The sequence below is a fragment of the Artemia sp. Qi Xiang Cuo genome, chromosome 7 (genome assembly GCF_049724085.1).
Source record: "Artemia sp. Qi Xiang Cuo chromosome 7, ASM4972408v1, whole genome shotgun sequence".
NCBI classification, from domain to species: Eukaryota; Metazoa; Arthropoda; class Branchiopoda; order Anostraca; family Artemiidae; genus Artemia; species Artemia sp. Qi Xiang Cuo.
In genome coordinates, this window is record NC_142800.1 from 26,448,523 (window position 1) to 26,473,466 (window position 24,944).

The 24,944-nt window shown below is 34.7% G+C and overlaps 1 long non-coding RNA gene and 1 pseudogene across 2 annotated transcripts in view; one reads left to right on the forward strand and one right to left on the reverse strand.

Moving 5' to 3' along the window:
- Nucleotides 1-24,944, forward strand: part of LOC148950106 (uncharacterized) — a 37,191-nt gene that overhangs the window by 1,958 nt on the left and 10,289 nt on the right. Inside the window, exons 2-3 of one of the 2 annotated variants that reach the window (XR_016141988.1) lie at nt 21,600-21,746; nt 24,007-24,099. This is a non-coding gene — a long non-coding RNA (uncharacterized LOC148950106). Of the gene's footprint in view, nt 1-21,262; nt 21,747-24,006; nt 24,100-24,944 lie in introns of those variants that run through there. The other variant, XR_016141987.1, reaches the window with a different exon arrangement.
- Nucleotides 6,505-8,208, reverse strand: LOC148950107 (uncharacterized; annotated as a pseudogene).

The window sequence follows — 24,944 nt, forward strand, 5'->3', positions numbered from 1 at the left end:
GTCAATAAATTGGGCTAGACATTAGTTTTGCAAGCTAATGTTGAAGCAAGTTAATAAATTAGGATATACATTAATTTTACATTAGCTTTACAAGCTAATGTAGAAGTAAATCTGTAAATTAGGCTAGACATTAGTTTTACAAGCTAATGTTGAAGTAGGGTAAAGGCACCGATGATTCGACAGTGCAATTTCGGAACCACTGTGGAAATTTTCCTTCAAAATGGGATAGCTCTGCTTAGCCGTGACTTAGAGCGCCATCTCTTGGAGCCGTCGTTATATTTCGACGGTGCGAAACGTGGACACTATATCTAGTACACCCAGATAAGAAAAGAACATTCAATTTGGTCAGTTTCCTGTTTTCGACACGAAAGGAGCTCCCGACAATTTTTCAGGTAGGTAATGTTCAAACTGTCATTACTTGGTTATTTATTGCAAGAATAAGTTGGGATAAGCGCCAATGTGTCGAGATACATCTGATCTTCTCTGAAATGTAGCCACATTAACTTTTTCTTGATAAAATTAAATGAAAATGGCGACGGAAATTGCATTGTCGAAACTAGGTTCCAAGTGTCGAAAATTCTTGTTCGATGTAGTGGAATACCAGGCGGACTAAAAATGTTCCTTCAGCCGCATTCAAGCGTAAATATCAGCTTCTATCAAGGGATTTATTTCTTTGGCGAATATCTCGTAGTAACCTTGTCGAAATTTTGGACAGACAGCAACATGCCGTGTCGAAATATAGGTGACTTTGTCGAAACTCCACTGAATATGTAAAACAGATGAGAAATAATAGGTGTCGAAATTCCAGGATCCACTGACGAAACCATAGGCACCATAGCTGTCGAACTTACGGGTGCTTGCTGCGCAACGAGAGATTTTGATAATTATTATTTCTAATAATATTTCAGATGAAAGAACATTTAAACAAAAGTTTTTTTTTAAAGTTTGAAGTTTAACTTACAGACACTGGATTTTTCCATCACCTGAAGAACTGCCGCTTGGCCTCATACCATGCAGGGGCGTAAATTGCTATGGGGCAGGGGGGCAGTTGCCCCCCCCCCCCTAGACCTGATTTTGCACCCCCCCCCAGATTTTTTTAGATTATACCCTTATTTATCCTTCATCCAAATAAAAAATACAAATTTTTTCGAAAACAAAATCTTATATGAAATGACGCTTAGGCCTATGTTTTGGACAAAACTAAGAATCTGCATATGGAAATATAATCCACTAAATCAAATAAACTTCTTAAATTTCTTGAAATCCACTCGCGTTTTCCTAGACCCTATCCCTTCCGAAATGCTAGTGAAACAATTTTGTTATACTAAATTTGTTATACTAAATACTAACCTTAGTTTAACACAGTTTCTTGTTGCATAAAGTAGTGGATTTGTTGCGCGACCCGTCACCTTCCATGTGGTGTCTAATGCCCAATTTTGTGTTATGATGGCTTGTAGTATGCATTAAAATAATTCAACTTATCCGCCCAAACGCAAACGGCAAAGTGTCAAAGTTTCAAAGATGGAAATTACTGAGAAACTTATCTTAGCAGTAAGAGGCAAGCCAATTATCTATGATAAAAAACATCCTGACTACTGTAAGCGCCATTTGTTGACTAAAGCTTGGGAAAAAGTTTCAGAGGAAGCTGGTCTAAATGGTAAGAAGGAAAATTTTACTAGGCAAGACTAGCCTAGCTAGACTTTTTGGTGAATTTGTGCAGATTATTTCCCCCAGTAAAGGTGCAGATTAAGCATCCCTGTAGCATAGGGTACAGAGGCTCTAACAATAGAATCAGGATATACAATAGGTGATTTGGGTATTTGTTTAGCCTTGTGGCACCTCATAAGGAGACATGTTAAGAAAACAATTCTTACTTTAAAATATGTATAATGATCCTAGTTCTTATATTATCCAAGGGGGGAACCTTTATCATCAATTCTTTCGTCTGAAAATCCTACAAAGAGAAAAAGTTTCCAAATATCAGTGTTTGTTTAGCCTTGTGTCACCTTATAAGGAGACATGTTAATAAAAAAAGTGTAAATTAAAAATTTGTATCATTACCCTAATTCTTATATTATACAAGGGGAGAACCTTTTTGGGAGATTTTTTGTTTTGGAGGGGAGAATTGTTTTTTAACTTGTCTCCTTTTGAGGTTGCACAAGGCTAAATAAATACCCTGATATTGTCCACCATAAGCATAATTTAAACAAATCAGTTCCTACTTTATATCCTGATTCTATTGGTAGAGCCTCTGCACCCTACACTACAGGAGTAGCCATTCTGCACCTTTATCAATCTATTTATGTTGTGCATCTACTGGACAGTATCTGTGCAACTTTACAGCCTATTTTACTGGATAATATACAGTAAGAAATAGGTTGTTTTTATCAAGGGTAGGTAATCTGAACTTTTACAGTTCCCCCTCTAGTGGGAGGGAGCAGAGACCCTCCAACACAACTAGGATAAACAGTAAAAAGTGAGTCATTTGTATTCTGCTTCTACGGAAAAGTATCTATGTAACTTAAAAGCCAAATGGACTGAATAATTAACAGTTAAAAATCAGTTGTTTTTGCCAGGGGGACCTAGTCTGCAACTTTATCTTTAAAGAATGTTTAATTTAAAAAAACCTAGCTCCAGTTTAGTTTTTTTCTCACGTTATGTGTGTGGTATAGGCTCCGTGGTAAACATGCTATATAGCTGCCCATGTGCCATATGGTACAGGTGTACTGGCCAATAGAGCCAGGATATACAGTAAGAAGTGATTTGTTTATATTCTGCTACTACTGTACAGTATCTGTGCAACTTTACAGCTCAATTGGATGAATAATATTGAGTAAAAAAATAGGTTTTGTTTACAGTGGGCAGCTCTACTACAGGTTTGTGTCCTTGACAATTTTGATTTATAGGATCAGAGGAATGAATATTCAGAGTAATTGATTATTGTATTTGGATAGAGCATTAAATTTTTAATTGAAAAGTATATTTATTTCTTATCTATTTTATTATAGCCCTGTGTTCCAAATTTATCAATTTTTCATTGTTCCCTGTCACCATCATGTCACCATGCAGTGGTTGCCAGAGAGTAAACATAGAGTAATTTGCTACCTTTTAGATCAAATTCCATTTGTATTGTGATAAATCTACACCATATACTGCAGGGGTGCCTAATCTGTCCCTGTATCAATGATTGAAGTAGCATCTCATAGCCAACAAAAGCTTTAGGTCCTTTTGAGCAAATTAGCTTTTGTTTTTTTTTAATAAATAAGGATATAATACTAAACAACGCAGCCCAACCCCCTCATAAAAGATGAGTAGGGACTCTGTTTTGGTACCCATGCCAAACTATCTATTTTAAGATCTCTTGGATTAATTCTTATATATTTATTATTTCTGCTTGTACTTGGCATCCCCACAAAGACCTGTATTAAGTTGCAATTACACCTAGGTTCCAGGCTTCTACATTCACGTTGAGTATTCTCTCTTGATAAGATATGTGCTCTTGGCCACTTGTTTGTTGAAATGTAAATTATATTTTACCTCATAAAATACTTTCATCATCTAGTTAGTGAGCACATCACAAAGAAAATGACTGGGTAAGGCTTACAAGCAGAGTTTCCCTACTGACATATAGTAGGGATTTCTCATCCAATTGCAGAATAAATTTGATGATGCAAAAATGATGTAGAAGATTGAATCTATTAAACTAACGTGAGGGGCAAATTGTTTTTTAATAACTGTTTTATTTAAAGTTAGAAGACTTCAACAAAAAGTTCAACATGACTCAAATAATTTCATCATTTTATTAAATGACCCCTAGTTGGGATAAACTACATTTTCCTAGTTCTGTGATATTTATAAGTTTCACATGTCTTCTAAAACCATATTTTATGAAATTATTATGCAAATCAAATTTTCATCCAGCTTTCTTTCAGTTGAACACTGTCAAAAACAGTGGAGATCCCTTCGAGATGGCTTCAAAAGGGAGAAAAAGGACCAAATGTCCAAAAGTGGGTCTCAGAAAAAAAGAGACGAGAAGCCTTGGAAGTGGTTTCAGAACCTTTTGTTCCTCGAAGATCACATTGCAGATAGACAGACAGAGTCAAATTTTGTAGAAGTACTAAATGTAAGCACCTCATAGTGCTGATTGGCTAGGCAATATTTTAGTAAACTTAGTCAAATATTAAATTAGCAAAGGTTGCAAGTTTAATGTTCCATCAGCCAAATCATGCCCCACACACATACTAATGCTTTTACTCAAAGATAGTGGGGAGTCTTCCTTCCTATTATTCAAGGAGTCCAAAAAGTTTTAGTGTATGGAGAGAAGCTCTGCAATAAGAACATATTCATTATATTGATTAAATTAAAAAAAAACACTTCAAAGGGGCTGTCCCCGCCTCCCCGCCGTGCACTACAATATAAATATTTTAATTTTTGAAAAAAAAAGTTTTGTGAGAAAGTAACGCTTTATGGTAAAGAGCGTGGGGGTGTGGTGCGGACCGCCCCTTTCATGTACGGAATAATTTCTGTTCGTTTTAAGTTTTAACGTCGTTTTTTACTTTCAGTTAAAAAAACTTGTTTTTTTCTAATTTAATTTTTGAACGTTTTTGAATTAATGCAGGTTTTGATTTTGGCTCACCGTACATGAATAATTAAAAAAAAATTGAATATTAATTTTACTTTTATTTGGTTGAATGGCTTTCTCGAAACCTGTTTAATTTTATTTACGATCGTTTTTATTAGTAATAAATATACGTAACTTACGTAACGAACCTCTTTATTCTTAGATTTTTAATACGTAAATTAGAGGGTCGCCCCCTAGTTAATACCTTGCTCTTTAATCTAAAGTTCGAATTTTGTTCCAATTCTTTAAAAATGACCCATTAATCACAAATGCCGTTAATTAGAATAAATAGCTCTTATGAAAGAACTAAATAATCTTTGGCTTAAAGAGTGAAGTATTGACGAGGGAATGAACCCAATCATATGCGTAATGTTTTCTGTCGTTTTAAGTTTTTATGTTGCTCCTTACTTTCAGTTAAAATACTTGTTTTTTTATGTATAATTTCTGATCTTTATTTAAATAATGCTGGGAAATCTAGCGCCCCCTTCATAGCAATGTCCCTTCTCCCATGAAACCTTCCTTCATGGTAAGATCCTCCCACATAACCCCCGAACCCCCCCCCCCCACCCCCACTACCACAAAAAATCCCCTCTGAAAAAGTCTGTATACTTCCCAGTAACCAATACTATATGTTAACATTGGGTAAAGTTGATAACTTTCAGCCCTCCCCCCGGGGACTTTGGGGCATTAAGTCATCCTAATAGACATAGTTATCATATTTTTGACCATGCTGAACAAAACGGCTATCTCAAAATTTTGATCGGGTGACTTTGGGAAAAAAATGAGCACGAGAATGGGGCCTAGTTGCCCTCTATTTTTTTGGTCACTTAAAAAGGGCACTAGAACTTTAAATTTCCGTTCGAATGAGCCCTCCCACGATATTCTAGAACCACTGGGTCGATACGATCACCCCTGGGAAAAAAAATACAAACAAACAAACATGCATCCATGATCTTTCTTCTGGCAAAAAATGCATAATTCCACATTTTGGTAGATAGGAGCTTAAAACCTCTGTAGTAAGGTTCTCTGATACGCTGAATATGATGGTGGGATTTTCATTAATGTTCTATAACTTTTAGGGGGTCTTTCCCCCTTTTTCTGAAAATCAGTCAAATTTTCTCAGGCGCGTAACTTTTGATAGGTATCACTAAAGTTGATGAAACTTATATATTTGAAATCACCATTAAAATTTGATTCTTTTGATGTATCTATTGGTGTCAAAATTCCATTTTCTAGAGTTTTGGTTACTGTTGAGCCGGGTCACTCCTTACTTACAGTTTGTTACCATGAACTGTTTGAAAATTTTGTTGATGTAGCTCTCATGAAATACTGAAATATCCCTTGGTAGATCAAACTTTTGAATAATAATAATATTAATTAAATGTAAAAATATTGGCGCAAGCCTCTTACAAAATGTATTATATAATTTACATTTTTTACATAATTTAGGTTGAGATAGAAACACAAGATGTGATCGAAGAAATCGTCCTGGCTGGTTTCGATGATTCATCGGGAACTTCAACTTACCAAATACCGTTATCAACTTCAACCCCAATCTCAACTGGACCTCCAAGCTCGAGTGTCCGAATACCAGCATCAAGTCCTGAGACTTCACAGCCTCCTTCAAAAAAGGGAAAGTATCCAATAAAACTTCACTGCTTGAGGAGGAACTGATAAATGCAATCAGAGAAAATGTTGATTGCAACAAGGCATTTTGCAAAAGTCTTGTTGATGACCTGAAGATGCTTGATCTAACCACTAACAGTGTCCTCAAATATAACATTCAGAAATTGGTTTATTTAGTGTCCAGCAGCCGAATGAGAGACGAGAGTTATAAATCTATTTCATGAAATTTCAAAACGTTATTTCTTTTCATTTTTTGTTAGAACTTTTTTATAAAAGCTTTCTTACATTAAATAGTTCAGATAAAAGACAAGAAAAAGCTGTTACACTATTGGAATAAATACTCGTTTTGCCAAGGTAAAGCACCTTCACTGGAATAAAAAAATTCAGAAAAATTATTGCGAATAACAATTGCTGCACTGCTAGAATTGTTTGAACCCTGGTGATTGAGTGTTTGCCCCCAGGTAGATTGCACTGCATGCCTCCATGTTCCATCAATTATTCTTCAATTACTGCTTGTAGTGTCACCGAAATTTCTGGGACAATAATCCGAGCCTCTTGCCATTAAAATATTGTGCTAACAGCAGCATGCCTTTATAATTGAGTCAACCGTTTCAAGTTTGCTGTCAATTGCTGTATAAAAAATCCGCCATCTGGCAGCCAGAATACCAAAGGCATTTTCTACCACAAGTCTTGCCCTGGATAACCTATAGTTGTAAACTCTCTTCTGCCTGTCTGCTATGCTTAGTCCACCAGGATAGGGTCTCATAATTTTTTTTTCTCAGAGGAAAAGTCTCGTCAGCTACAAAAACATAAAACATCACCATCCCATTGGCAATTGGTTGCGGATGTGGTGTGTCAATTGTCTCATTTATAATTGACCTTACAAAAGTTGATCTTGTAAATACACCAGAATCTCCTGAGCTGCCTTCTGATCCAACATCTATTAGCAAAAATTTATAGTCTGCATCCACGACAGCCATGAGAACGATGCTGTAGAACTTTTTGCAGTTGTAGTACTGAGTACTACTATTCTTGGGGCATTGAATTCTAATATGCTTGCCGTCTATCGCACCAATACAGTTAGGGAAATTCCAGTGACTCAAATTTTTTGGCAGCAGTTTGAAAATCTTCTTGTTTAGGTGCCTTCATGTATTTATCCTTTAAAACGTCCCAAATAGCTTCTGTAGTCTCAGCTATTATGTTTGTGACGGTCGAACGGTCTACTAAGTATTGATAAGACAAATATATTCTTGACTAGCCTGTTGGCAAGTGTCTTAGTTTAATCGCCTGTCTAACATGAGGTAAGATGGGTTCTCTCCAATTCATATGTTGCTTTTGAATTTTATCATAAAGTAAGGTCAGGATTTCTTGAAATTGGCAAGGTGACATCCTCATATACTGAAAGTACCATTCTTGGTCTTTTTTTCTAGCAGTGCCAGTAGATTTGCAAAACTTCCTGAAGTATTTTTATTTCGTAAAATGTCACGGACCCACAATCTTCGATAAATAGAAGATGCCTGAAAAAGAAGGTCTAGTCAAAATCCTTTAATACTCCATAAGCACAACAGTGACTTTGATTGGACAGTTCTGAAATTTGTTTTGCTAGATTGATATTCAATTAAATTTTAGTTTTGTATACTAAATTCACTATTCAATCAAATTTGCGGTGGAGAAGGGGTAGACAATGGCTTTAACAACAGAGGGTATGCTGGTGATTCAAATCACTCCTACTAATTTGTCATTCAAGTAGCCTGCAATACTTGTTGAATTTTTGTTGGTTGGATAAAAAGTCTATTAAAAAGAAAAATGAAAAAAGGTCAAGTTTAAATCAATTTATTTATTTGAAGACAAATTTTACATCAAATTGAGATAGTTGAACTAACCATGAAGCCTGAAGAAAAGTGTGGAAACTATCAGACTTTATTATAGCAGTTTAAGTAAGAATGATCTTCTTTCATAAATTTGAGTCAAAACAAGATTTAATGGTGAACTAGCTGTGAGTTTTGCCATTTTTTATATTTATTTGTCATTTTGATATTTTTGGTAAATGCGTGTTTGTTGTCAATAAATAAGCACAAATTAAAAAGAAAAATCAAGATAAAATTTTTAAGCTGAAGTATATAAAAGTAGAAAGTATGGCAACCTTCAGGTAAAATCATATTGAGAGTTTTGAAATAATTATTAAAACAGATGAACAGTGTGTAAACTATAAAACTTTATTTTAGCAATTTAAGTAATAATAATCTTCTTTCATAAGTTTGAGGCAAAACAAGATTAACTGGTGAGCTCGCTGTAAGTTTTGCCATTTTTTAGGTTTATTTGTCATTTTTGACATTGTTGGCAAATGTGTGTTTGTTGTCTATAAAAAATCACAAATTAAAAAAAAAAAAATCAAGATCAAAATTATAAGCTGAAGTATAGACAGGTAGAAAGTATGACTACCTTCAGATAACATCCCTCCCTTTAAGAGTACCGGAAAATAATACTTAAAATGTAGTTTTTGAACATGGAGTAGCATAAAAATTATCCCATCCCCACAAAAAAAAAATAAAAAAATTGGATAGACCCACTTTGAAAGAGAATTCTGAGATTGCCAATGTTTTTTTCCAAATTTAGGAAATGTATTTGCATGTCTTTAAGACCTTATAAATTAGGATTGAGAAAAGTTGTGAAGCTGAAAAAAGTTGTGTTGTACTTCAATTAAGCAGAAGATCTATTTTGCAAGGTTTCACTTTTATATCACATATACTTTTAAAGCTCATCAAAGGTCAGGCCCCTCTAGAGAGAGAAGAAGTAGAGGTAGGTACTTCAAAATACTTTCCCAGGGCATCCTTTAGCCTGTTGACCCATCCCTGAAAGTTCCATTTCCCTACCCTAACCCCTTTCCAGGATATCCAAAAGTAGCTAAAGTAGAATTTTACCAAAGTTAAACCTTTCAAAATAGATATTTGGCTTAAATGAAGTACAACCAAATTAGGTAAATTTTTACTCAATCATATTATTGACTTATGAATAAAGTGAATATACCAGTCAATGCCTTTTTTATGCTCTTTTCAAATATAATAATCATTTGTGTTGGAAATGAATTTTACCTCCACGCCTATATAAACCAATTCAGGGTATATATTTGCTCAAAAGGGGGGTGGGGCGAATTTTATTTCTGGTGTAAATGGGAGGTAAATTTAAACTTTACCCCCACCCCCCTAATGTTGAAATATATACCCTGAATTGGTATATATAAGGGTGGGGTAAAATTCATTTCTGACAAAAATGATTATTATATTTGGAAAGAGCATAAAGATCAATGCCAAAAAGTAATACTTGACTTCTCTTCTTGAGTAAATATAGAACTAATAGTTTTTTCTGCTTTTTGCTCAATCCCATATTTGCGTTAAAATGGATACACCGGACCGATTTGATATGGACAGTTCTGCGTTATTGCTGCATCCGTTATGCGTGAGCCGTTTTGCGTGAGAAAAAAAACCGGATCTGTGTGAACCAAGGGTATTTGTATTTAATAATGTATATTAAAATTTGTTGTACCAATTTTGTTATACCAAATACTACATACTTGAAACGATTTTGTTAGTTTTATTACTTCTACTTTTTGCATAGTCTTTTACACTTTTATACATTAAATGAAGTTGAAGAAAAACAAAGAAAAAAGAAAATATGTGTCAAATACACCAGGCTCTACCCACAAGTATTCCCCAAATATTTAGACAGGTGTCAAATTGGTTTCCGAATTGCGTTAAAAACAGGTAACTTTTTTGTTGTGTCAAATTTGTAGGTGAAAATGCTCTAATTTCGGAAAATTGGAGTTTTGTATCCTTTCCAGACAAAACTTCAAACTTCTCATCAAACAGTTAGATTCCTAGATGTTTTTCCTACATACTGAAACCCTTTTCAAACCAAAAGTCTTTAAATTAAGACTTCTAGAGTAGAAAAACTGGTTTTTTACAAAAACTGTCGAATTATTAGTTCGACACCCAATACGGGTGTCAAATTAGGTTCTAACTTGCGATGAAATTAGGCAACTTTTTTGGTTGGGCAAATTTGCTCTTGAAAAAGCTACAATGTCTGTAAATGAAGTTGTGTACCCTTTCCAGACCCTATTTCAAATTTCTAACCAAACAGTTAAATCTTAAGATGTTTTCCCTACATACTGACACCTTTTTAAAACCGAAAGTCTTTAAATTAAAACTTTTAGAGTAGAAAAACTGGTTTTTTACAAAAACTGTTGAATCATCGGTACCTTTACCCTAAATCAATAGATTAGGCTAGACATTAGTTTTACATTAATTTTGCAGACTAATGTTGAAGTGAATCAATAAATTAGGGTAGACATTCATTTTACATTAGTTTTTTAACATTAGTTTTACAAGCCAATGTTGAAGTAAGTCAGTAAATTAGGCTAGACGTTAGTTTTACAAGCTAATGTTGAAGTAAATTAATAAATTAGGCTAAAAATTTGTTTTATATTAGTTTTCCATTAGTTTTACAAGCTAATGTTGAACTAAATCAATACAACAGGCTAGGCATTAGTTATACAAGCTAATGTTGAAGTAAAGCAATAAAGTTGGCTAGACATTAGTTTTATCATTAGTTTTACAAGCTAATGTTGAAGTAAATCAATAAGTTTGGCTAGACATTATTTTTATTATTAGTTTTACAAACTAATGTTGAAGTAAATCAATAAATTTGGCTAGACATTAGTTTTACAAGCTAATGTTGAGTTAGGCTACATTAAATATGAAAACCAAAAAGTCTTCTGTATAACTTTATTTATACTTCTCTATAATAATTTATTGTTCAAAAAATCATAAAGAAGACTATATCATTCTCCATGTTTAAAGGAAACATAATATTTTTAATGAATTTCATTTTTATGTTCCTGGTCTCCCCCAGGCCATTCAGCATGTCCCCAGGTGGCAATACAGGAATGCTCTACAAATATGTAATGTACCTCCATAGGAGGCACAAACAAAGGGAAAACCTTTCCCCTGGGGGTCCATAATAGAAACTGGGGCACCCTTGCCCAGGGTCATAAATACAGGCAGAGGAGGAAGTAGGCCCAATCAAATGTACACTCAAAAGTGCCCACTGGTTTGTCCACAAATCCCATGAGTTGCAAACCTTCTCCCAATAATGGGTTAAATTGTATGGTGATGTAGAACACCATTGCAGGAGGATCCTCTATAGGAGGACAACTGCAGCAGGGCATAAGATTCAGATCTATAGATAACAGCCTCTGCAAAGGTCTGCCTTGACCCTTTTGGGGTACCTGCAGTACTGGGAACCTTGTGGTCAACTCTATTCCCATTTGAGGAGTGGAGCCCCTCAAGGAAATTATAGCCTAGTAAACAATAGAGCATTTGTATGGGATTCTGACTGATGGACAATTCTTCTGGGCTTGGAATGTGTTGACATGCGTCTTTGGGCTGAAAAACGTCTTTCTAGCTAATTTATATATTATGGTCTGCCTCCCCATAGTAGCATAATATTTTTAGGTATGAATATATAATGAGTCAGAGGTAATAGGCTTGAGATTGTCTGTGCAGGATTTTGACTCTTGTTGATAGAAGAGCATTGCCAAGTGCTGAAAACCATGTTGTGACCAAGATGGGCCCAGGATTGCACAAAGCCTCCATTCATGGAGGTCCTTGGGACTTCTTGCTGTCTGGTTTTAAGCCTCTTAAGCACTTTGGTGTAGACTTGAGAAGATGTGTGATCCTTGTCCTGCACTGGTTTTCCTGAGGCGAAAATAATTTCAATGATTTAAAGAACATAAAAATTTGAACTTGGAATGTTAGGACATTAAAAAATGACTATTGTTTTGACATTTTGCCTGACAAATTCAGACGATTCTTACTGGATTTATTAGGGGTTTCAGAAACTCATATCCCAGGGGTAGGAAGCATGAAATTAGATGATATAGAATTTGTTTACTCAGGGAGGAAGGATGGCGTACATAGACAGGGAGCAAGGCTCATGATGAATAAGGAAGCTGCTGAGTCTTGTTTAGGCTGGGAAGGTATTAATAATAGAATACTAATTGCTCATTTTGTGACTATGAAGTTCAGGGTATCAGTTATTGTAGTATACGCCTCTGTAGACTGACAGAGATAATAGTGACTCAGATGAATTTTACTTATGGTTATAGGAGCAAATAGACAGGGTAACTTGGCAATGCAAATGACCCAAGGATGGACTCTACCTGTACCTCTCTTAATATTAAACAACTAGTTAAAATATCTACAACGAAAGGTAACATCTCTCTGGATGTTATCATAAGCAGCGCACTAGCGCTGCCTAAGTAAAGAACGATGTGGGCACAATGTGTTGTTTTTTTTTGTTGTTTTTTTTTTCTCCATATCCAGGCACTTCGTATCAAAAGAGTTGTTGTAGAAAGTTCGAAAAGGGCTCATTGGATTACAAATTGGAGTGGCTAGTGCCCTTTTTAATAGTCAAAAGTGATTGGAGGGCAACTGGCCCCCCCCCCCCCTGGCCATCATTCCCCCAAACACATCCAATCAAAATTTCGAGATAGCCATTTTATTCAGCATAGTTGATTTCCAGATATAAACTATCTTTTTGAAGAGGACACTCCCCCACAACCCTTGGGGGAAGGGTTTAAAGTTATGCCCTGGGGACATATAAGGTTTTTATAGAAAATGTTGCTGTAGAAACTTAAAAAAAGGCTCACTCGATTGGAAATTCAAAGGGCTAGGCCTTGTGCCCTTTTTAATAGTCAAAAGTTATTGGAGGACAACTAGCCCCCCCCCCCACGCCCATGATTCTTTCAAACACATCCAATCAAAATTTTGAGATATCCATTTTGTTCAGCATAGTTGATTTCCAGATAGAAAATATGTTTTTGAGGAGGACAATCCCCAACAACCCTCAGGGCAAGGGTTTTAATTTATGCCCTGGGGGCATGTAAGGTTTTATAGAAAGTGTTTTCGTAAAAACTTCAAGAAGGGCTCATTCGATTGGAAATTGAAAGGGCTAGTGCCCTTTTTAATAGTTGAAAGTAATTTGAGGGCAGCTAGCCCCCCATGCCCATCATTCCCCAAAACTTATCCCATCAAAATTTTGAGATAGTCAATTTGTTCAGCATAGTTGTTTTCCAGATAGAAAATATGTTTTTGAGGAGGACACTCCCCAACAACCGTCGGGGCAAGGGTTTTAAGTTATGGCCTGGGGGCATATAAGGTTTTTATAGAAGGCGTTGTCATAGAAACTTCAAAAAAGGCTCATTTGATTGGAAGTTCAAAGGGCTAGTGCCCTTTTTAATAGTTAAAAGTGATTGGACGGTAACTAACCCCCCTCTCAACCCACCTTTTCATAGGAAGCGCGCTAGCGCTGCCTAAGTAAAGAACAATGTGGGCACAATGTGTTGTTTTTTGTTTTTTTTTTTCTCCATACCTGGGCACTGAAAAAAATATAAATGTTTTTACTTTTATAACTTTTAATAAATCCAATAATCTTAGCATTTTATTACTAAATATCAGTATATGTATATTAAACTGACAATATACATTCATTTGTATTTTATCAGTAAAGAGCAAATTTTGTTCTGGCCTTGGGGAGGCATAGGGGTTTTGTGCCCAACTTATGTTAATTTCTGCTCGTTTTGTGTTTGACTCAGTTATTTATTTTAATTTCTGTTCGTTTTGGGTCAGGATAAGTCCTGAAAATGGCTGAAGTGATAATGACATTTGCATCAAGTGCTGCAGCAAGTGTTTTTCTCAAAATAAAATCGGACAGAGCTAGTTGTTACTTTATGTCAATCTTAAACTCGGGAGGCCTCCCAAGGTTATGAGCTATGTTGCATTGGCATTGAAAACTAAGGGCTAATGGTAAAAATATCAAACATCTTGTTGCTCATACAGTCACCAATCAACGTCACATTGCCACTGGTTCTCGTAGTTATACCGATCATCATTTGTCAATAGAAAAATCCCCAAAAAACTTGCTTTGGCCTTTTTGAAGAGTGCTTGTGCCATTAGATCCTAGAATGCATCCCTCCATCATGTAAAAGTTTTGGCTTATCTAGCCTTATGTGCAAAGTGGAAGGAATTCCATTGTACAATTTATCATTCAATAAAAATCCTACAGAACTCTGTATGAATTGACTGTGAAATCCCAAGATCATGAATCACAACTATTTGAAAATGCAATAACTAATTCAATATCTTCAAAAATCACGGTGTAATTGTTTTGGACTTGTCTGGCACTCACGACATGAGCTTAGTACGAACGGGGAATGTGAGCTTAGAGTGCACATTTGCCGATGCTTTGACTGAAAGTATCACATTAATATTTCTGAGTGAATTTGAATCTTATGGGGAAATCACCCTGACAGCAGTGTTCTACTAGACCTCGCACCATGAACACAAATCAAATAATCATTGTATTTAGTATGGATTGATGCATGTCCAAATATAAATCCGATTGTATACCATCTAATTTCGGAGACCACACTGCCTTTCCATGACGATAAAATAAAAGTTCAAAATAGGGATAAAATTCTTTTTAATAGTGTATAATAAATTTCACAAAAAATACCAGTTATTTCGGTCACATATACAGTGACCCTCATCAGTAGTAAAACTAAAATAAAACAATTTCAAACAAAAGTTTATATAATAAATCCAATAAAACTACGTATTGTTTGAATCTCTATTTCTTTTCAAAGCAAAAGCGGAAGATAGCCTCTTTGACCTTCTTGGATTCGGTTCATTAGCCTTCAGTGATATAACTCTTTGACAAAGGACAACTACATTGGGTGAATTGAACTTTACTCTGTCAGATTTCTGCAGCTTGAAAGCAAGATTCTAAGTCTGAAGATGTTACTTCAGCCCTTTCAGAACATATTTTTAATTTTACAGACCATTTAATTTTGTTCGAGGATGTCTCTTTGATTTTCTAGGGATCGAGGTTTAAAGCAAAATTTTCGTGAAGCGCTTGAAATAAAGAAAATCTTATTCAAGAATATTGCTTTGAATCAGAATACAGGTGAATTTGGGCTGAACTCGTTCTATAACAATTTATTAAAATCTGACAGAATAAAGTTCAATTCACCGAATGTAGCTGACCTTTGTCAAAATACTATATCATTGAACGCTAATGAACCGAATCCAAAAAGGTCAAAGAGGCGAGCTTCCACCTTTGCTTTGAAAAGAATTAGAGATTTAAACAATATGTAGTTTTATTTGATTTAGTATATAAACATTTGTTTTAAATTGTTTTAGTTTAGTTTTACTACTGATGATGGTCACTGTATATGTGACTGAAATATCTGGTATTTTTTGTGAAATTTAGTATACGCTGTCTATTAAAAAGGATTTTATCCCTATTTTGAACTTTTATTCTATTGTTTACCATCAGACTTCCTTGAAAAAATTTCAAACGTTAACAATACCCTATCATTGCTAATAACAGTCAGTCAAGTGTAAAGACAGGTCATTAGCTATGCATCTTTCAAACAGCAAAGAATATAGAATTATTTGATCCTCTTGGTCTATCTTGTTAACTCTACAGCTGAGACATCAACAACTTTATTGAAAGCAGTGGGAAAACTGTTATTCAAAGTCAGAAGAGAGTGCAGAATTTAGCGACTAAGACCTGTGGCTTTCATGCACTACTCCATTTCATGCTCAGATGTCGTGGCTATACTTACAAGCAGTTTCTCAGAATTTACGTTGACAATCCTTGTCTGAATTACTTTCTAGTGAAAAATGTTCTTTCAAGCGTGTTTAATATTGATTTTAGTGCCCTATAAATAAAATGTCTATATATGTAAATAAAAAAACGAGTTTCTCCTCCTCTTTAGATTTTTCTTCTACTATAAATAGGTATTTGTCGAGAACAACCAATGCGGGTAGATCATCTGAATTCACTGTATACTGATCCTGATGTGCTGCAAAGTCAGGGTCACAATTTGTATAGTATAATATAACTTTACTCTCATTATGTCTCTTTGTATAGTCAATGATACTATTTTCATTCATATTGTAAAATTTACGTGTTTTAATTTGCTTATTTGAAGCAATATCACATACATTGATTTCGAATTGTGAATCACTTTCTGTAACAGTCAAATAAAAGTCAGTAGGCATATAGTCACAGTATTGTCTCCAGCGATGATGTAGAAACCAAATTCTTTTGTTATTCCAACAGTTCAATCGTATACCTGGTTCTTCCTCCCATAACAATTTAAAGCCACGACGATACCAGTCTCTTAGTAATAAACTAAAATCAAGTTTATAATTCTTTCCAATCATGCCAGGATATGTATTCTCCTACTCAATTTTTTTTTATCAAAATGACAATTGGAGCACGGTGTCCTCTATGGTGAGGGTCAAAAACCTCTTCAAGACACAAATTACAACCTTTAATTTGTGCAGCTTATCCTTTATGTAATTTACATGGGTTGCATAATCTACACTTTTTATCATACCAATCATCGTACAGTTCTCACATGATGACCAGATGTCCAGTGTATAATCCATAGTGGACATGTATAAAACATTTGTTCATGTGTTGACACTCTTGCCACCAAAATGAAAGTGACATACAAACGGTAAATTGAGAGGGAGAAAGAGAGAGAGAGAGATGAGTAAATCCTGTTTGAAGAGCATCTTCTGAATTTTCGCGAAAAATCCCGATATATATATATATATATATATATATATATATATATATATATATATATATATATATATATATATATATATATATATATATAATATACATATACATATATATATATATATATATATATATATATATATATATATATATATATATATATATATATATATATATATATATATATATATATATATATATATATATATATATATATATATATATATATATATATATATATATATATATATATATATATATCGTGATTTTTCGCGAAAATTCGGAATATGCTCTTCAAACAGGATTTACTCCTCTCTCTTTCTCCCTCTCAGTTTACCGTTTGTATGTCACTTTCATTTTGGTGGTATATATATATATATATATATATATATATATATATATATATATATATATATATGCCACCAAAATGAAAGTGACATACAAACGGTAAACTGAGAGGGAGAAAGAGAGAGATAAATCCTGTTTGAAGAGCATATTCTGAATTTTTGCGAAAAATCACGATATATATATATATATATATATATATATATATATATATCGTGATTTTTCGCGAAAATTCAGAATATGCTCTTCAAACAGGATTTACTCCTCTCTCTCTCTTTCTCCCTCTCAGTTTACCGTTTGTATGTCACTTTCATTTTGGTGGCATATATATATATATATATATATATATATATATATATATATATATATATATATATATATATATATATATATATATATATATATATATATATATATATATATATATATATATATATATAATATATATATATATATATATATATATATATATATATATATATATATATATATATATATATATATATATATATATATATATATATATATATATATATATATATATATATATATATATATATATATATATATATATATATATATATATATATATATATATATATATATATATATATATATATATATATATATATATATATATATATGTATATATAAAAGTATGAAGGAAGATTACCTGTGGTGGTTTCGCTCTCAATCGAGCTCGAACGCCGGTAAATGGTCCGCTCATTACGCTTGTTCAATCTTAACACTGTGCAACACAGTAGTTCCAATCAAGTCCGTTCCTCGTAACCGTGTCGTGATTCAAAATGGCTAGATTTTTAGCATCCAGGCTCTTGATGTGATAGCATCCGATTGGTCTTTTTTTTTACTTTTCCTTCATCGAAGTACCTAAGAAGGATGGCAAGCTGTTCTTCCATCAAGCTGTCCTTTGCTTCGTTGACTGGAACTAAAAAGCAGTGGCGTTTTATACCTCTTGTCCTATCATGCTCTGAAGCCTGAAATCAATCACCAAAATCAGATTGTTCTAGTATTCATCATATGTGTAGTGACCGTACAGTCTCTGCAGGTTTTTGAAGAGTATACAATTGAATTCTGCTAAAAGATTGCAAGTCTCGACAAACTTTCCACCATTTATCGAGGATTTTGTTTCGTTGAGCCTCCTAAGGACAATACAGAGTTGCCTCAACAGAGTTGTTACGTTTAATAAGACTTTACGGGCCCTCTGTTCTCGTTGACGTTTGATGTCACTTGTGTAAGGTACTCTACCAGCTTTGGTTGGGATGGTTGATCAAGAGAGGACCAGGAAATGTCCATAGAACCACTGAACTGGAACTGCTCTTCATCCTGAGGTGTATCTCGCCAAAACAGAGACTCCGACAGACCTGCAACAGGCGTAGTGGCTCCTTGGGGTATCTTGTTTCCTGCTTGCTCGATCTTAGGGACCATCACTTCATTTTAAGAAGACGAAACATTGGCAAGGGTTTGTTCAGATGCTGAATTACACACCTGAAAGAAAGTATACATATTAGTTTGACTTCTAACCAGTTTAACATCCTTGCTAGTTTAGCCTTCCCTTTTTCAAATCCATTTTCATGATTTTTCTTAGGTCTAGGGGTAATACTGGGAAGTTAGATTATGATGATCGAAGAGGTTACAAAAAAACAACAACAATGCTATTTCGAGGAAAATCCTTGCTAATCACTACGAGCTCTCATCATTTCGTCAGGCTTGGTATATGAACATAGTTTTACGTGTTTCTTCTGTTCTGTTATGAAGTTTTCCACGCTCTCGTTTTCTAATTGTTCTCTTTTGTGAAATACAAATCGAGCAAATAAGCTGTTTGCTTCTGGTGCAGCGAATTTCCGGAGTTTCGTAAGGTATGGTTCAGTTTTGTTCTTTTTTTGATCCGTGAATGTAAATGTTTCAAAGATTTCACATCCCTTTTCCCCTGTCCAGATTAGGAGGTATGCACACATTGGTTTTTCTGTCTTTCCTTAATGTGGTTCATCAAGCATTAGATTGATTTGTTTCTCAAATATGTTCCATTCATCTGCCAGGCATGGGGTGTTCCAGTTGAGGGCTTGAATGTCGGATGCTTTCATAGTCCATGTCTTACAGCCGTTTATTAAGACTGACCGAACAAGGGTCTGGTAAATCCTTGTTCTTGTCTTCAGACGAACACTTTTCTGGTTCCATAGAGAGTGATTTAGCTGGGTAAAGACTCCAGTTTCTTAGGCAATACTTGGCTGTATTTCTGATGTTCATCCTCCTATTGGGTCTACCAGAGAGCCTAGGTACTTGAATTCGTGAATTCATGCATCTCGGCTATGGGCAACTGTTATAGTAAAATTGGGGGGTCTTGACATGAAATACCGGACGCCATGACTTTTATCTTCAGGAAGCTTATTTTCAGGCCGACCAAAGAGGATTATTGAGCCACCTTCGATAGCATAGATTGGGCTTCTGGACGAGATTCAGCAAACAAGCAAATATCGTTGGCGTAGTCCAGATTAGTGATCACAGAATTGGGACTTACTTCAACGCCTGTAAAAGTCGTCATTGCTCTGGTCGTAATCCAGTCGATCACGAAATTAAATAAGACGGGAGGCAATATACATCCCTATCGGACACCAAAATCAATTTGGAACATCGTGGAGAGTTCTCCACCGATCTGGTGTTGGGCTCGTGTATGCTGGTAGTATGCTTGGATAAGTCTGACTATCTTGCCTGGTATTCTATTCTCTGTCATGGCCTTCTAGATTCCATCCCTGGAAACCGAATCAAAGGCTGTAATAAAATCTATGAATAGAGACTGTTGGTTTCTTGTGTTTTTCCGTGTGTTCAGAGGTTTGTCTTAAAACGAATAGTTGGTCAATTGTTCCCATGCCATGGCGGAATCCCGCTTGATTGGGCCTTGTCTTTCTGTTTCGCTGGATACGAAAACGATTATGTAGCACTATGGCAAATATTTTTGCAGCAATGCATAGGAGAGAAATCCCGCGATAATTGCTGCATTTTGTCCTTAGCCGTTTTTTGAAGACTGGAAGGATGGTAGTCTCCCCAATCCTGTGGAACCACCTCTTCTTCAGATATACGACAAGTTAGTTAATGAATCCTGCTGACAAGTGCTTTCCCTCCATACTTGTAAAGTTCAGCCGGAATAGCAACAGGACCATGGGCTTTGTTGCTTTTAAAGCAGTTGATTGCTTGTTGGACTTCCTTTAAAGTGGGGGGAGCCTCATTCACGTCATTGTAAATACTGCTGGGAGACTTTGGTTCCTGTAGGTCATCAGGGCTACGACTTGGATTCTGGCAGCGCTGATTATCATCTATTGCTGTGGAGAGTTGGTGCTTGTTAAGTAGTTTGTCAAAGTGCTCCTTCCAGTGATTTATTATTTTGGTATTAGTCGAGGGTAACTTGCCGTTTTTATTTTTTACAGATATACAAGTAGGCTGATGTGATTTACTCCTGATTGATTTTAGGAGCTGATAAATCTTCCTGGCGTCCGATATAGGGGTAGTGGCTTCCATGTCTTCAGTGATTTTCTCCCAGTTGTGGTTATTATCATTCTTAGCCGACTGGTGGCATTCTATTCTCAAGCGTTTGAACAACTCCGATTTTCTGTCCGATGTATGTTGCTTTTGCTCAGCCAACTGAATTGTGCGTGTTGACATCCACTTTTTGGATAGTCTTTTGTGGTGTCCTATCGTAGCTTCCGCAGCCTCGTGGATTGTATTGCGTATGGTCAATGACTCTTCATCCAAACTTTGAGTTTACTCGTCCTTCGCTTGTACTTGGAGAGCTTCAAAGCGGTTAAAGTTTTGGGTTGGGTTTGGGTACTACAGCTATAAATTCTTCATGGTTCATTGTTACTTTCCTTGAACATTTTTTTACCTGATCTGTTGTTGCAAAATACTTTCTATAATAATCAGGTTTATCACTGTTGGGTTATTCAGCTATGCATGTTTTATTTACTCTACTGTTTTTTCTTTCCTTTTTCACCGACCAAATTGTATATTTTGTTAACACTGAAGATTGATAAATGCCTGTTTGGCCAAGAAAGTACCACTCAAAAGCACTTAAATCTTGTCTAGTCAGACTAGAGTCAGTATACGTATGTCTCACTAATTCATTTCAATTGACAATCAATAGCAATGTGACTGCTCAAGCCAAATGATTCCTCATCGTGTTTCATCAAAGGTTTATCATATATTTAGAACTTACAATCAACTATGTATTCTAGATTGAATCGAGTAGGTAGGGATCCGTCGGAATACAATTATAACCTTACAATGATCTGTACAACAAAACGATAATGTTATTTTTTGTTAAATACACTTTATTTTGCAGGTATAATCAGTAATGAATATAAATTGGCCTTACGTTTTTGGTTTAACATTGGAGTGGGGTAGACGTTGGTTTGATATTGGACACGTGCCTTATATTTACAAGGAAATTTTAGACATTTTCAAAATAGAGTCAATTTCAGTGACAATGGTAAATATTCTTAAATTTTTACTATGAACAAAGATTGGAGGGGTCATGCGCGTTCAAATTTTATGTTCCTTCAATTTTGCTCCACGTAATATTCACTCTCAGTATTAAGTTACCTGGATTTCTTGAAGATATTACCTCTTCTTGGAGTATGTTTCAAAGGTCTATAAGTCTATTGGAGAAGAAGTGATTGTTATAACGAAATTTGGCTGAAAAGTACCATGATTTATTTGATTTGTCTTTTGAAGGGACTGGTTGAAATTAGAAGAAAATCTAGAGATTTCCCCACTTTGTGCGTGTCTATAAAAAAAAACTTGATAACTTGAATTTGTTCAGACATTCTTGAAATGAGAAATATTGAAGGTTCTTGCTGATTTGGTAGCAAGCACCTGAACCGCCTTAAAAGTTGATTTATCTGATTTGCAAAATGATGATATTTTTACAGTCACTGTTAATCTAAAACTTTAATGTTAAATCTTTTCAAATGTTTTCCCTATATTTTTTTACAGTATAATTGGTTGCTGCAGTTTTCAGTTTTCATTTCTTTCCGTTTTTCAATCTGCTCCTATTTTTTCTTGCTTTTCAATTTCAATTCTTTCGCCTCCTTTTCTTCTTCTCTGTAATTCTTCTCCCGCTCTTTTTTTTCTAATTTGTACATTTTATGCAATCGATTGTTTCTTTGTTTCTACTCTCTGTTGGTTCAAAAAGGATTAACAGTGTCTTCAAATGGTATAAAGGATGTAGGCCTAAGTACCAACATGGACCTCCTTGCAGAGATAGATCAGGAAATGGAAAACAGGTAAAAAGGAAGATTTAAACTTTGACCTAAATCAAATATACAATACAAAATTTCTTTACATTTTTTTTTCTGACATAGAAATTATATTTTTTTTCCTGTAACAGAAGTGAAGAAAAAGAAGAAAAAAAAATTTATAGTTCAATGTTATATCTAAAATTTAAAAACGAGGCAAAGAGCCACTAAAGTTATAATGACCAAAATATGTTATTTATCAGTGGGGGGGGGGAGCATCTGATTCTCCTGCTAAGTTCAGATAAAACATATTGACAATAATGCGCTTAACTTTGTTAAATATTGGGACTATAAGGTGGAATCAAATTTCAACATCCTTGCAATAGTAATTTAAGCTTTTCATATCCCGTTCTCTGTTCACACATTGGTATTGCTACGTCCTTCTAAAATGAAATCTCGTGTAACAGTTTTGACTGAAGAAATATTATCTCACTGAGGCTGTCTCTAAAGACATTATCTTCTAGTCATTAATTAATGGTGCACTCATGTTGTATAGTATGTGCTTTGTTGTGTACAGCCAATATTTTCAAGGAGGAATCAGAATGTTATTCTTAGAAAAGATTTTCTAAATCGCCATTGAACGTATTTTTAAGCTTCATATTTTTGCCCATATTTTCAAGCGTACATCACAGGAAGTACAGAAGACATATCCTCATTTTCAATTGAAATTCGGGATCCCCTCACTCCTCAGCGTGCTCATCTTTTGCTCATCCATATATGGGTACACCACATGGGATACAAACAAAACATCCTCCAGTCCCAAACGGAAGTTCAGACATCTCTTACTGATTGAACTACTGTCTGTCAAGGAAGAAATATCTATAATACACTTATGTTTCGCGAAACAATTTTTTGGCCAACGCTTACCAGCTACAGAAAAAGAAGGTGATACATAGCTGACGTTTTCTGATTTAATTTTATTTTGAACTTATGTTCTTGTACTTCGAGTGTACCTCAAAGGTTATCTAAATTTAAATTAAGGTTTTCGTAAGAGTTATCGACTTGGTATTTATCCATCTCCATCATAGATGACAGAGATTGTGACAAAAAGGTTCGATTTTCTTAGCTCACATACATCCTAATAGGAGTAATGTGGGCCTGTTAGCAATTTGGAACTGCATTATTTATTCTACATACTGTCATTTCTTTTAATTGTCGTGCGGGTATTTAAGCCTTGCCCTGACCCAAAAATTACCTAGGAAACTTTAAACGCTCGTTTTACGCCATTTTAAGATGTACTGTCTGGTTTGCACACGAAAGCGTTTACGCTACGACTGGGATATTATACTTTTAATTTTGTCTCAAATTACAATCAGGATTCTATTTTTTTATAAACTGATAAAGAATATATTTTCCTACACATTAGAAAAGGGCTTCTCCTTGTTTTCTTTATTCTTCAATGTGTTGCCCTCAGATTGAGAATGCAATATGTTATAAATTTTTATTTTTCAGGTCATGCACATGCATTTTATCAGTCAATTGTTTTTGCTTCCAATAATTTTAGTCGTAATATTCTTTGGAAAGATTGGAAGAGATGAAGTAAAGGTAAGTTTTTTTGGATTAGAATTAATTATATTGACTAATTGCTGCATAAGTTTCAATAATAGCAAAATACAGCTGTGCACCTGTTCTGTGAACTTAATGACATGTCCAACAATGCCATCTAGCATTACCCAGCAAAATTATGGGCATAGGTGGTAAAACTATACAAAGGTTTTTTTTCTATTTACTAGACTTTGTACCATGAGTTAAATGCGATATATTTAAAATGCAAAATTCTTTCCTTCTAAAGATGATTTGGGAATAAATTAAACGTCCTCTACTGGAGCTAATAGACCGCTTCCAAGAGTCTAAAGTTTTAATCAGAAAAAACAGAAATGGCATTCTAGCTTCAGTCAAACAACGGCCCTAGTCGTCCGAGTTTCGCTAAGATAATTAGTAGCAAAAAATACAATGCACAATACTTGTAAGGAAGTTTACAAGGCAAAAAAACTTTTTGAACACCCGAGTCGGCTAAAGGATCTGAAAATAACTTTTGGATAAGGATCAGTAAAGTTTGACCAACTGAAACAATGGAACTCCAGTTCTTACAGTACAGGACGATAAAGATATGTGGGGGCATGAGGTAGAGGGGTTTTTTAAGATTATTCGTAAATCAGATTTGAAAGGATTCGTAAGTCAGATTTGAGAAGATCCATTGAGATAGAAGTCTTAAACTCTTTCATCTCGGTCACCATTATTGTCATTTGAAGTGACCTATTGCTGTGCATCTAAATATGCAAGTCAATAAATCTATTGCCTTTTTTATCTGTGTTTATTCCATTTTATATGTCTGTATTTAGCCTAGCCTTCTAGCTAATTAGTTCGCATTCAAAGCTAATAAATAATAA